Below are 14,768 nucleotides of genomic sequence, written 5' to 3' on the forward strand. Positions count from 1 at the left end.
CTCAAGTTGAGCCACTGCTCTACCATTCTTCTTTTCAAGCTTTATGCTTAAATCAAATGGTGTATTTGCCTCTTTGATTTTGAGATGACTAAACTTGTCAAGCACTTTCTCAACATAGTATTCTTGACTTAAGGCATAACCCCCACTATTTCTTCTCACTTTTATATCCAAGATGGTATCAACCTCTCCAAGGTCTTTCATCTTGAAAGTGGAAGATAGAAACCTCTTCATTTCCATTATGCCCTTCATATCATTACTCAAAATCAACATATAGACACACCAAGATGGCATAGTCATCACAAGTCTTAGAGTATAAGCACTTGTTCGCATTATTGTGTCTAAACCCATCCAAAATTATGGCTTTATCAAATTTCTCATGCCATTTTTTTGGTGCTTGCTTTAAACCATATAATAATTTAACAAGTCTATACATTTTATGTTCATTTCCCTTTAGAACAAAACATTTTGGTTGTTCCATATAAATCTCCTCATCGAGATCTCCATTTAGGAATGTCGCTTTGACATCCATTTGATGAACATAAATGTTATATATTGATGACAAGGCAAATGGTATTCTTATAGTGGTTGTCCTAGCAACCAGTGCATACATGTCAAAATAATTAACTCATTTTGTTTAAACCCTTTGGCTACTAGTCTTGCCTTGAAGGTTTGTAATGTGCTATCGGTGTGTTATTTCCTCTGAAATACCCACTTGCACCCAATTGGTTTTTAACCTTGTGGAAGGTTTACCAATTTCCATGTGTGGTTTGAAATAATTGAATTTATCTCATCATTTATTGCCTCTTTCCAAAAAGCGAAGTCTCTCGAAGACATTGCTTCTTGGAATGTTTTGGGATCATCCTCAACTTGAAGAGCCATAGGAAATTTCCATGTGACTTCTTCAAGGTTTCCTTTTACTAGGTAGAGTGTCTCCACTTGAGAACATGTTAGGAAAATATTGTTTTGCCTCAATGGAAATGATTATAATATTACAACTCTATGCAATAATATTACAAGTAAATATAGATTGATTAAATAAGGTTACAACTCTATAACTGAAAATACAAATAAACCAAATAAATGGAGAAGATGATGATGAAGAAGAGAATGGTGGAAATACAACTCAAAGCAAAATGTTACAAGTAAACTAAAATGTTTGAAATAAAGAAAAGAAGATTACAACCTTTGAACAAGAAATACAAGTAATAGGAACAAGAGAATAAGTAGAAAAACAATGCAATAGAAAGAAGAACAGAAACAAAAGCAAACTCTCACTTACACAACCTAAGTGAAGAGGATTGGGGATCACCAACTTGAACAAGGTATAAAACCTTTGTCCAAAAGCTTATTTCCCCCTAACTCAAGCACTAAGGGATCTCTCTCAGATATTGGAAAAGCTTTCTGGAATTATCAAGCCTCAAGGTGTTTCTAGCCAAGTGCTTTAGTGGATAGAAAAGTTGTGTCTTACAAGTGAGCTATAGGCTCCTATTTATAGAGTTTAGAGACACCCTTTGAATTTCAAATTCCACCAACCCTCATGGCTGTTACCAATGTTTAATTGGATTAATATGGAATTAAAAAGGAGATTTGGGAGTTATTTGGGTTTTTTGAGCCGTTTAACAAATATTGAAAAAACTGAAAATTTGGTTAGCTTTTGGCCTGTGGCCGCGGCCACTGATCTCTGACCCACAGGCCGCGGCCATTGAATGTTGGTGGCCGCGGCCACTAACCAAATTCAGCACAAAAATTGTGCTGTTTTTCCAAACGGTTCCAAACTCTCCCAAATGATTTTGTAACTCCCAAAACACATTATTGGGGTTAAAATCATATCTCTAACAGCCATATCACATATGACTTTTATGAAATTCATCTCAATATTGTATAACAACAATTTACACAATAAAGGGTAATATTTGGAGGTTACAAATTTGTAACACCAAATATGTTACATTATTTGGATATATCTCATATATCTAAATATTGTAACTCTCTATTATATGTTACAATATGTGACACACTTTGTCACATTTATTTAATCTAAAACATTATATTATAATATAATATAATTTTACATTATATTATAAAATAATATAACAGAACATGTCTCATTTGATCCCAATTCTTTAAGCCTTTGGCTTCTTCGAGGCAATATAGGTTGATCATCAACCTTTGGATCTTTCTCTTTAAAAGATTCTCCAACACTTGTGGGTTCTTGAGAATTGCTATCACAATATAACATATTCTCAAAGAACTCCACTTCTCTTGATTCAATTGTCACATTAGACTCCAAGTCTAATAGCCTATATGCCTTGCTATTTGAGGCATAGCCAACAAATGCACACTTTACGGCCCTTGGACCCAACTTGGTCCTTTTAGGCTTCGTGCTCTTGCAATAAGCAAGGCACTCCCACACTTTAAGATAACCTAGAATAGGCTTCTTTCCTGTCCATAACTCATATGGAGACAAATTGTTCTTTTTCATAGGAATTCGATTCAATATATGACACGCAGCAAGCAAGGCTTCACCCCATAAATTATGATACAATTTAGCATGTAAAAGCATAGAGTTAATCATCTCAAGATAAGTCCTATTCTTTCTTTCAGCTATTCCATTTTGTTGTGGAGTGTATGGTGCAGTGCATTCATGTATAATGCCATGTTATTCACAAAACACATTGAAATCATTTGAAAAGTATTCACCACCTCTATCACTTCTAAGAGTCTTTATTTTCCTTTCCAATTGATTTTCTACTTCAGCTTTATAAATTTAAATGCATTAAATGCCTCATCCTTATTCTTAAGTAAATACACATAAGTATACCTAGAGCAATCATCTATAAAAGTCATGAAGTATCTATTTCCTCCTCTAGTCAACGTGCCTTTCAATTCACATAAATCACTATGTATTAAATCTAGCAAGTTTGAACATCTATCAACACTTGGAAAATGTTTCTTTACCATTTTAGATTTAACACATAATTCACTTTTATCATGCGTATTCACATCACAATTAATTAATCCACATTTAACAACTATTTTAATTGTGCTATAACCTATATGAGCAAGTCTATTATGCCATAAAGTAATAGAATGAGAAGTAATCACATTGCAAGATTTAGATGTCATATCATTTTTGTTACTATCAAGAGCACAAAGTTTGATCATTCCATCACATGTATAACCATTTCCTACAAAAGTGTCTAATTTAGTCAAAGTGAGTTTACCGAATTCAAACTCCATTTTGATGCCAGATTTACTTAATAGACTTCCACTCATAATGTTTCTAGTCATATCGGGAACATAAAAAACATTAATTATAGTCACTTTTTTCCGTTTGTGAAGAACACATCAATGCAGCTCTTTCCAAGTACCTTGGATCTCTTTTCATTTCCCATTTGGACTAAGAGTCCCACCTTTTCACTTTCAAAGGTTTTGAAAATAGTTTTATCATAGGTTGCATGAATGTTGGCACAAGTATAATACCACCATCCTTGTACCTTTCCTTGGGTTGCATTAATTTCACTTAAGGTTGCAATGATCTCAACATCAAATGCATTGACCTTAGTATATTCATTTTCTTTTTCGATGATCTCATCATCAATTGCATTGACACGTTCACATTCTCTTAAGGTTGCATTAGTCTCATCACTACATGCATGAATCATATCAATTTCTTTAGGGTTATCATACATTCTTCATCGAATGCATTAAATTCAATTAAGGTCACAAAGATCTCATCATCAATTGTATTGACCTCAATCTCATTATGATTAATTTTATAATTTCCATATCTCACATGATGATCAATAACTTTACAAACAAAACAAATATACCAATAACCATTGGATTGTTTATTAACATTCACCATTGTACTCTTAATATAAACAATAATCTCAAACTCACAAAAATATGGCAGCAAACATATTTCATTCAAATTCTTGAAATCTACACATTTAGAAATAAGGAACTTGATGATACCAATCTCCTTAAGCATGTAATCCCATTGAGTTGTCTCATCCTTTGTTGATGAAGACTTTGAATCCATATCCACATTCATGTGAGCATTTCCAAATAAAACTTTCTTTGATCTTTCATGGTTATGTGTTCAACATAAACCAAATCTTGAAACAAGGAATTGAAGGTTGTAGATGATGAACCAATTTTCCTCATTGTTGATTATGCAAAACACAAAATGAAAGTAATTAGGGATAAAGATTTTGATAGTTTGGAATATATGGCTTTACTCTTTGCAAATAAAAAATGAATAATGATAATAATGCAATATTCCAAACCCTAGATGTTGATCAAGATTCAAATTTAAAGTATGTATGAAATCCTTGATAATCAAATAAACATGTTCATGATATGAATGTTAATCGTGAATATAGTGAACTAAATGATGATAAGATGAATTTAGATTCATTTAATAATCAATACTAAAAGAATTACAAAATACAAGATTAAGGTTAGAGAGATACAACTTTTGTATTGAGCAACTTGAATCTTCAAACTTGGGGAACTTCTAAGGCTTATACACAATATGAATATTGTTGTCCAAAATCTCTATTCCAAGCCTTCCCAATTGCTTGAAGCTTCAACTAAGTAGAATGAGATTTGGGATTGAAAAAGCCTTCAAACTCATGCAAGTCAAGCAAGCTTGATGAGTTTCTTGGAGAAAATTTTGGTCTTAGAAACTAGAGAGAGAATGAGTTTTAGAGAGAGAGTTGGAAAGTGTGATAAAGGCTTTTCAACTCTAATAACCCATATATATAGTGTAGGCATCATCAATAGTCTAACCCATAGGATTAGAGCATTTAAAACACATAATTTGGAGCATTTTATGTAAACTGTACGATCCTAAAAGACTGCCCAAGCGATGCATCGCCTGCTAGGGCTTTTGAAGCCCTTCGCATTTAGGCGATGCTACGCCACTTAGGGGATGACGTATCACCACCCTCTCTGACTTTGAACCACTCCAATTGTCCTAAAATTGCTTCAAATGCTACTAAACTTTTTGGGAATGTTTGGATACCTTATTGTATCACTTTAGACCCATAAAAGTCACTTTTAGATGTCTTCTACACAATCTCATGTTTTCACTTCTCTTTAAGTGAAACCGTTAAGTGTTTTGCACCTCAACGTGTAAACATCTTAACCATTATATTTAATCAATCTCAACAAATATTAGTAATCATATACTAAAATTTCTCAAAAAAAAAAATTATAGTGTGAATTGTTTTAAAAATCAACAAACAAACAATAAGTTCAATAACTAGAAACCACTTAGTAATTGAAAAACCAGTAAACAATTCTTAATATTTCTTGAAAAAATAACCAAATAGTGTGTAATAGATCAAAAATACAAGCAAAAAATTAGTAGTGTTGACAACAAATCTCATCAACCAGAACTAATGGAGAGACTTTTACAATTTTTCTATATATTCAAAAAATGAAGAATTCAAGAAATAAAATAAGACGTAACGTTTATAGTGGTTCGACCTAAAAGAAATTGACCTACGTCCACTATGTATGGTATTCCAATGTTCTCTTTTACATATCAAAAGTACCAGAGAAAGACCAATGCTCTCACGGTATCTTTATTTATAGGGGAGATACATTTCACCCATTTCCTTAAAATTAAGGATTTCAGTCACCCATTCTTATGCTAACAAATCCTTAAATTCTGAGTAACTGAATCATGAGTCATAATTGGCTTCCCCTAAATAGACAATTGACTTAACTCCCCCTTTAATTGAGCAATTTTAATATTAATTGCACCGATCTTTACTTTTGATCTTCAATCTACCGAGCTTGATCTACTAGTGCCCCGTATTGAGAACAGCTACACGTCAACCCATTATTTATTCTTCATCCGAGCCCCTTATAAAAATATACTTCTTGCACTGCTTCAATAAACAACCTGGACATTGATTCACTTGGACATTAGATATTGCCCTAGCAAGTTTTATCCTGATAAAAACAACACGTCTCTGATAGATCCTCTTTTTACTATATTATTATTTGTGTAATATTCTCTTGTCATATACTTTTCTACATTTCTTCATATTTACATGCTTGAAGTGTAGATACAACATTTGCCATCCAAGTCCTTGCTTGTACTCTGTACAGTGAGGAATTTGAGCATTTTCTTTGAGATGATCTGTAATGCCCTACTACCCAGGGACCGTTACGATGTGCATTTTAAAACAGTGCTAAACTCGCTAATTGAGTCATTTGACCATAATTGTGTAACTAAGTATGATTAACAGTTTAGGGTTAAAAAAATTGGTTAAGATACAACGTTTCACTAAAACGTTTACTGTATACATTGGGATCCCAAAATATAATTTAAAGGTTAATTACAATAAAATATTTACAACCAGCTGACCTAAGCGGCAAAATAGGGTTTAACCCTAGTTCCTCTTTAAACCCTCGGTCGTGGTGGTCGAGCAGTCGCATATGTACACATCGTCACCTAAGCTCTCCAACTCAAGGATGGTTCAGCTTTCTTTTGCCTTTACCTGCACCACATAGCACCCGTGAGCCGAGGCTCAGCAAGAAAATTCAACATGCTCATAAACAGATAATAACATGTCACTAAATCATAATAAGCATGCCTAGCAGTAATAACCCTATTCATGCATGCAAATAAGTCCAAATAATGGTTGTGGGCCTTGCCCTTTGTATAGATGATTTATGGGACATGCCCTTTGTATTGATGATTTATGGGACATGCCCTTAGTATTGATGACTATCAAGTCCTAATGAGAATAGATGACCAATGTGTCCATCTAAAATAAGTGACTCAAATAAGTGACAATTAAGTCACGCAGTGGGGCTTCGTACCCTAATCAGATGAGTGAATATCACTTTATGATTTTGGTAATCATACTGGGGCTTGTAGCCCTAATCAGATGCGTGAGTCACACTTTGGGCTCCGCACCCTAATCAGATAAGTGACTGGTGAGTGAGTCACGAACTTGGGCTCAGCACCCATAGCCATGTGACGTTGCAGTCACCTGAGCCTTTAGGCCTTGGCTCTAAGTAACTAGCCTTTAGACTAGACAAGCGCTTTTAATTTTCATCAAACTTGAGGTCGGTCAAGCATTAATGTTCATGATGATTCATTCAATGCTTATGTCGATTAGATCTAATAATTTCAGCTTGTGTTGAACACATCAATGTCGTTCTTGACTCTTAAGCCAATACCATATGACTCGCGTCGATTTCTGACTCATGGGTCAGTGCCATACACAAGTAAGCAATGCAACCAGGCATATACCATATGTCAAATGTCCAAATGTAGGGCATTCAACATGCTTACTTAACTATCACTAGCATAATTATGATCATGCACATTTACAGAGACTCAAGCTCTGATCAATCTCATATTCAATATTCATGTCATGCCCTAATCACATGTATCTCATGCATCACATACTGGGTGCAGTTTTCTTTCCTTTGGTTCGAGCGAGAAATAATAAAAGAACGACCCTTGAGAACGATCAATCATTTGATTCCTTAGTTGTTACCTAGTCATAACCATATATGGGATTCCATCAATAAAATAAATCATAAAAAGGTTTATAATCTAAAACCTAGCTCCCAAGACCAATCCCGTGCTCTCAGGACTTTCAATCCACCCAAACGGGGTAGTAGAATCATCCCCCGAGCCCCCAAAGTCATCCTGAGCCCTAAAAATAGGTCTTGCTGAAAACGACCTAGCGTTGGGACGCTGCTAGGTAGCGCTAAGGCACTGCCCCAAGTCAGAGAGAACCCCATTCTCTCCTCTGCATAGCGCTAGGGCGCCACTGACAGACCAGAAAATTTCTGGTCTTTCTCCCCTGCGTTTTCCTTTGAACCCCAAGCTTCAAAACCAAGCTAAACATCATCCAAACCTACGATTTAACCCCAAAACCTCAACAACATCTCAAACTCATCAAAACCCAAGTCCAAACACAATCAAAACACCAACACAAACCCAAATCCAAGATCAAAACCTCAAGCTAAGAACTAACTCAAAAACAAAGCAAGAACCAGAAACTTGAACTGAAACCTTACCTCAATCACGAATTAAACCCCTTACAGCTACTGATCATAAGCCTAAACTCTCAAGCTACAATCCTCAAGCTTGAATTCCTTAGCTTGGCTTCAAAAATCCAGTGGGAAATGAGAGAGAAAGATGAATCGGGAGAGATAAGGAAGGGCACTCTGTTTTGGCCTCCTTCTTCTACAACTTTTGAAGTTTAAACATATCCTAAGGTCAAATGACCTAAATGCCCCCAAGCCTATTTATTTCCTTTGTAAGCCACCAAGGGAAAAAATGTCATTTCCCACTTATCCTGCTAATCATAAGTAACGTCCTCCAATTCCCGTTATTTCCAATATTCTCAAATAATAATAATCCATATCCCATTACCCTTTAATTCCCGGTAATGCACTAAACATCAAATTACCCCGAGCCTGGTAAATAACCCTGTTATGACCAAACCGCTAATTTGCATTCAAAGATCGTCTCATGCCGAATAGCTCAAACAAATCTACATTATAATGTGGCATCATTCATAATTCACCAACATGCATGAAAATATACAAATATGCCGTCAACGGGCCAAATTACCAAAATGCCCTGAAAATGAAAAGTGGACCCGCATGCATGCATTTATCATCGTATAATAATATAACTCACATAATCATGCATATAATAATTTAATTGCATAATAAATCAATTATGGCCCTCCCGGCCTCCTAATTAAGGTTCTAAGCCTTATTAGGAAATTTGGGTTATTACATGATCTCTTGGTCAACATCTTGAAATGAGTAAAGCACACCCCAAGTTGTTCAGCTTCTGGAATACACTCCTAGGTGCTAGATATTTGAAGACCTTTCTTAACAGAATATGTCTGAAGTTCAAGTACACGTTTGGGTGCCCACTAGAACTTCAAGCACTCATTGATGCCCTTATTAATTGATCAAGAGCCCACTATTGGGCGATTTTGAATGTGCTTAGTTTCTAAAACTCCATTTTGGGTACTTATTTCCTTTGCCACAAGGCGCTTAGCACCTGGAGTGTCCTTCTGGGCATCGTTGGGTTTTATTCTCAAGCATAATTTTGGGTGTTCAACTTTTCAAACACACTTGTGGGTGCTCAAAATGTTGATTTTTATTTAGATAGATTTGGGTAAGTAAAACACTTTGAATCATAAAGCAAACTATTGAAATCCTTTTTAAACAATAAACCCTTATCTCATGTGTTATTAAAAACTGAAAAATTAAACCAAAAATACTAAATAAAGAAAAAAATAACAAATGGCTATGATATCCAAAGCATTATTTCACGAGCATGAAACACCACTTGTCGTCGTGACTTTCCCAAACAGCTCACCTAATCTTCCCTTCCACAATAGGTGCATCTCCTCACCGAGTCCCGTCTCACTGGTCAATGCGAGTGTATTGCCCAAGATACCCATTTTTGATGAAAAACTCATCTTGTTCTTAAGATTTCAATAGTAGTTTGTGTTATGTGTTGACATCATTGTGGGATCAACATAACTTGGTCGAGTCTCGATTTCTTCTCTCCTTCTTGATCAATTATGGTTGTTGACAAAATAATTGATTCTCCGTAGAGACAAAAATATTTGATGGACCCTAAACGGGTATGTTTAAAAATTTATAAATCGCAAGCGCACGAATCGTATTTATAGAATAGTGATCGTGTAAGCAAGGATGTCGAACCCAAAGGAGTTATCTAAAATCGAAAAGAGAAAACCATTTTAAATCAAAAGTAATAAATTCTAACCTAGCTCCAAAGATTGATGAGTTTTAATATTATGAACATAAAATAAAAGATTGAAAAATAAAGCTATTTAAGAGAATAAAAATAAAGCAATAATGATTTGAAAATAAGTGTTAAAAGAAAAGATTATTAAGATACTAGAATCCACAAAGTGTAAGTTTAATAATATTTATTAGTATATTGATTCCCAAGTTTTAGTGATAGTTAAAATAATTCAAACTATCATTTTCCAAAAAGATTTATAATTTTAAGCACAAATTTCTTATAAAAAGATAGGATTTTTCTTCACTTTTCAAAATTATAATTTCAAAGCATTTAGTGTAAATCAATCTAATGAAATAACAAATAAATCAATGAACATTATTTATAAGGCAAAACATAATATTTTTGTTCTAAGCATGGATGTGTACAATTTAATGACACATCTTACACAAAGAATATTATGTTTATGCACTAATGAAGAACAAAGTGTAAATATGTTCTAACAATCTAAAATACAAGATATTTAAGATGAAAGAAATATATGAAGAAGAAAAATCCATAAATTTTGTTGCAATACAAGGGAAATCAACATACAACATAAATATTACCTAGTTACAAGTTGCTTCATCATGATCTTAATAATCTTATGAAAAAGATTAGAAGCACATAACTAGAGTAGAAATTACAAAATAAATGACATACATACTTGCAAAATGCTCTTGAAAAACCCAAAATAGAAGAGAGGATGGTAGAGAGAAAATGGGAGAAAGGAAGATAGTAACCAAAAATTAAGCACCCTAAAATGGTCTTGAAACTCCATATTTATAGCCAAAGTGAGGCTATTAAAATAATCAATTTAAATTGATTAGATTAATTAAATAAAATAAATATGGTATGTAGAGGTAAAATATAGGGTGTAATGATGATGTTGTAGTGAAAATGTGTAGAAAAATGGGTGAAAAGTGGCATTTTGAGCATAGGGGACAAATGGTACACTTAGGCAATTTTAGGCTCAAAAATGACAAAATGCAGCTATTAGGCTGCTGGTGGCAGGCGGCTGGCATGCGTGGGCTTGTGGGCTGGGCCGAGTAGCTGGTAGCTGAGGAAATGAATTGGGCCGAAATGATGGGCTGCTGAAGGAGGAGATGGGTGCTTCGGTGAGACCAGCTTGGGGGAGGCCGAATGGATGTGGTTGGGCGTTGGGGAATGCTGAGTACTCTTGTTGATGTAGCTGGGACAGGTGGCGGCTGGGGAGGAAATGCTGAGCCGAAGGAGAGATGGAGAAGGTTGATGGCTGAGTGGTTTGTGGCATCAGGTGTGATGCTGAATGGGTGACAGCTGGCGTTGGTGGAGAAGGAATGGGTGGCATGTGATGAGTACACGACTGGGTGCTAGGTGCTGAATTGGTGGGCTTGAAGGGACGGGCCCAGATTGGGCCTGAGAAAAATGCCAATTTTCTTATTACTTTCTTTCAAAACTACCCTCTTTCCTTTGATTTCCTTGCTTTTCAAGAGCCACAAATGAAATAATTTTCCTACAAAATAAATTATAAACTAAATTAAAATTAAATATTTTCATTAATAAAATATATCATATAACTCCCATGAAAACATTAATTAAAATTTAATTTACATAACTTTTAATTTCAATAAAATCATATTTTTAGCATTCAAACTAACAATACTAATTTTAAATAATTAAACTACAACATATTATAATAAAATATCTATAAAAATATATAAAAATCTAGAAAACTACAATAAGACTAATAAATTAAAAATTACATAAGAACTTAATAAGTTAATTAAAAACTCAAGAACTAAGCAACAATTAGCATGCAAAATATAGTAAAATAACTCTATTTTGTAGAGTTATCACACCCCCAAACTTAAAGTTTTGCTAGTCCTCAAGCAAAAGAAAAATTAAAACACACATTTTTTTATTGGTGATATAAAAAGGATTTTCTCAAAAATTGCACAATGAAAATAAATCTAAAAAATTATTATGAATAAAAGTTAAGCTTATGTAATTAATTAAATTGTCAATTTTGCTTTTAGAAAAAAGGTTTTCATTAAAATTATTTTTCACTTAAACTTATAGGAAATAAAAATGTTCTTGTTATGAAAAATGTAATTTTTGTTATAAGCAAAATTGACCCTATAATTAAAAACAAAGCTTAAGAATTATTCAAATTTTTAAGAGAACTAAACTCAAACTCAATCAAGATTTTATCATTGAAAATGAAAAATATCACCAAATTTTTTTTTTTTGAATTTTTATGAAAAAGAACAAATAAATAATTTTTTTTTTTTTTAACAAGACAACAAAACAAATAATTTTTTTTTCAAACACAAACATAAATAAAACAAAAGTTAACACAAAATATAGAAATAAAAACAACACAAAACATAAACACAATAAATCATACTCTCCTTAATGATAATAACCATATATGAACTCGATACCCCCAAACTTAATTTAAGCATTGTCCTCAATGTGCTAAAATATAAATGTAAATTAAAATTGACAAGAGTTTAGAGTTTAGAATAGTCGTACCTCGATATGGTGCATCGCTAAGAGAATAAAAGATACAACAAACACAAATTAAATCACACATAAAACAGACAAAACAAATAAAACACAAGTTAACTAGATCAAATAGGAGTCAAAGAGTATGGTAAACAGGGTCCTCAAGGAGGATCTCATCCATTTCATCGGTTTTCAATTCTAAAAATGGTTTTAATTTTTGTCCATTAACTTTAAATATATCACAATTTTTAGGATTTTCAATTTCAATAGCTCCATGTGGAAAAACAATACGAACAACGTAAGGACCGGACCACCTAGAGCGTAACTTTCTCGGAAATAAATGCAAACGAGAGTTGTATGTAGGATATATCATGGTTTGGCCAAAAGGAAATTAGCCTACATCCATTGTGTATGGCATTCCATTATTCTTTTTTTATTGAGATTTTTAGCTTACAAAAGGTTACAGAGAGAGATCCATGCTCTCACAGTCTCTTTATTTATAAGGGAGACAGGGCTTACTCATTTCCTGAAAATTATGGATCTTGATTACTCAATCTTATGCTAATAAACCCTTAAAATTGAAGTAACTGAATCACGAGTCATAAATGACTTTTCCTAAAGAGTGTTGTTATTTGACACCTTAAGATGCTTAACACCACATGAGGAGGCACCCTATAGTTGGTTAGCGATACCTCATAATACTTATTAAATTCAAATGTGTGAGACCCGATATTAGATTGCACCAATAACGATATGCCACCTTCTTGTGGTGTTGGGCACCAGTGGTGCCCCTTAGCATTTCTCTTTCCAAAATAAACGGTTGGCTTAATTCCCCTTTAATTGAGTATGTTTAGTATTAACTCCATTTATCTTTGCTTTCGATCTTCAGCCTGTCGAGATTGCTTTGATCGTGCCCCTTGTTGAGAACAATTACGTGTCAACCCATTATTTCTTCTTCATCCAAGCCGCTTATAGATATGTTTCGTGCACTGCTTAATAATACAACATGGACCTTGATTCGCCAGGACACTTGATATTACTTGAGCAAGTCTTCTCCTTATAAAAACAACTCGTCTCGAAATGGATCCTTAGTTTTACTATATTATATTTGTTTGTCATCTACTTTTCTACCTTTAGTTATATTTACATGCTCGGAGCATAGGTACAACAAGTAGGTTCAGTAAACCAAGAACGATTCATTCCTTGAAAAATAACCAAAAATTTGCAACAAATTAAAAGACCAATAAAAATTTAGTTGGTTCAGTGATCCAAAATTATGCAAAAACTACGAACAATAGCAATTAGTTACTAAAATTACTAAATAGAACCAAATAATGTCAATTAGAACTAAAAACTAGCAAAAAATCAATAGGTTCAATAACCGTGAACCACTCGATTAGTAAAAAAGTAATAACTAATTACAAATATTGTTATAAAGAAGCAAAAAGTGTCTAACAAAAAAAATTAGTAGGTTCAATACCCATGAATTACTAAGTAACTCATAAACTAATAATAAATTAGCAAAACGAACAAAAAAAAGTGTAAATTATAGAAAAAAAAGTATTAAGAGAAACTTATTGTTGTTCAAAAATTGAAAACATTACTGACAAGTTATTAAACTAGTTGTTGTACATAATTTTAACATGCCCAGAATAACATGTAGCATGGCTCAAATTTTGAGGTGAAGAACGGGGTATGCTTGACTAGAACATAAGAGTCTGCTTGCTTGGATAAACCTGTGGTTAAGATTAAATAAGTGCTCATGGCCAAACATTTGAGAATAGAGTATTACAATTTGAGGGAGGAAAGAATACTAGGAATAGGATTGGGATTCCATTTTAAAATAAATTGGTGTTAAGTAGAGTAACCCTTTCCTTTATAAGAATATTGTTGTTCTCATATATTTTCCATTGTGAAATTTTTTTCACATCTAATATAGAGTGCTCGACTTGCGTCAACTAGAGGTGTTCTCGAGCAAAGGCCTTACTCGAACAGATTGTCAAAATTTTGTAGAGATACCAAATAAAGAAGATGTTGACTATTAGATTAATTATTTAAGTTTTATTGGTCAATTCCTATAAATTACGAAACTATGTATTAAATATTTATGTTAGTTTCTTTTTTATTTGATTTTGAATTAATTATGATTGTAACAAACAGTTGACCACCCAAAATGAAGGAATCAATTGCAAAGACTCACCTATAAATAGGTATAAGTGACATATCTTTTTTGTAGACAGAAATGTTGCAAAAATCCGACCTGAAGAAAGAAAACAATAAAATATTCCAATAAATTTAGGCTAACTTGTTTAGTGTCGAACCACCATAACCCTCTAATTCTTTTTTCTTTGGTAATCTTCAATGAAGAAAAACATAGTCAATACTAGTAAACTCAACATTTTTTTACTCTATATTAAGCAACATTAGGGAAGTTTAGTAACTAGTTAAATATTGGAAAATT

Source organism: Humulus lupulus, chromosome X (assembly GCF_963169125.1).
Source record: "Humulus lupulus chromosome X, drHumLupu1.1, whole genome shotgun sequence".
NCBI lineage: Eukaryota > Viridiplantae > Streptophyta > Magnoliopsida > Rosales > Cannabaceae > Humulus > Humulus lupulus.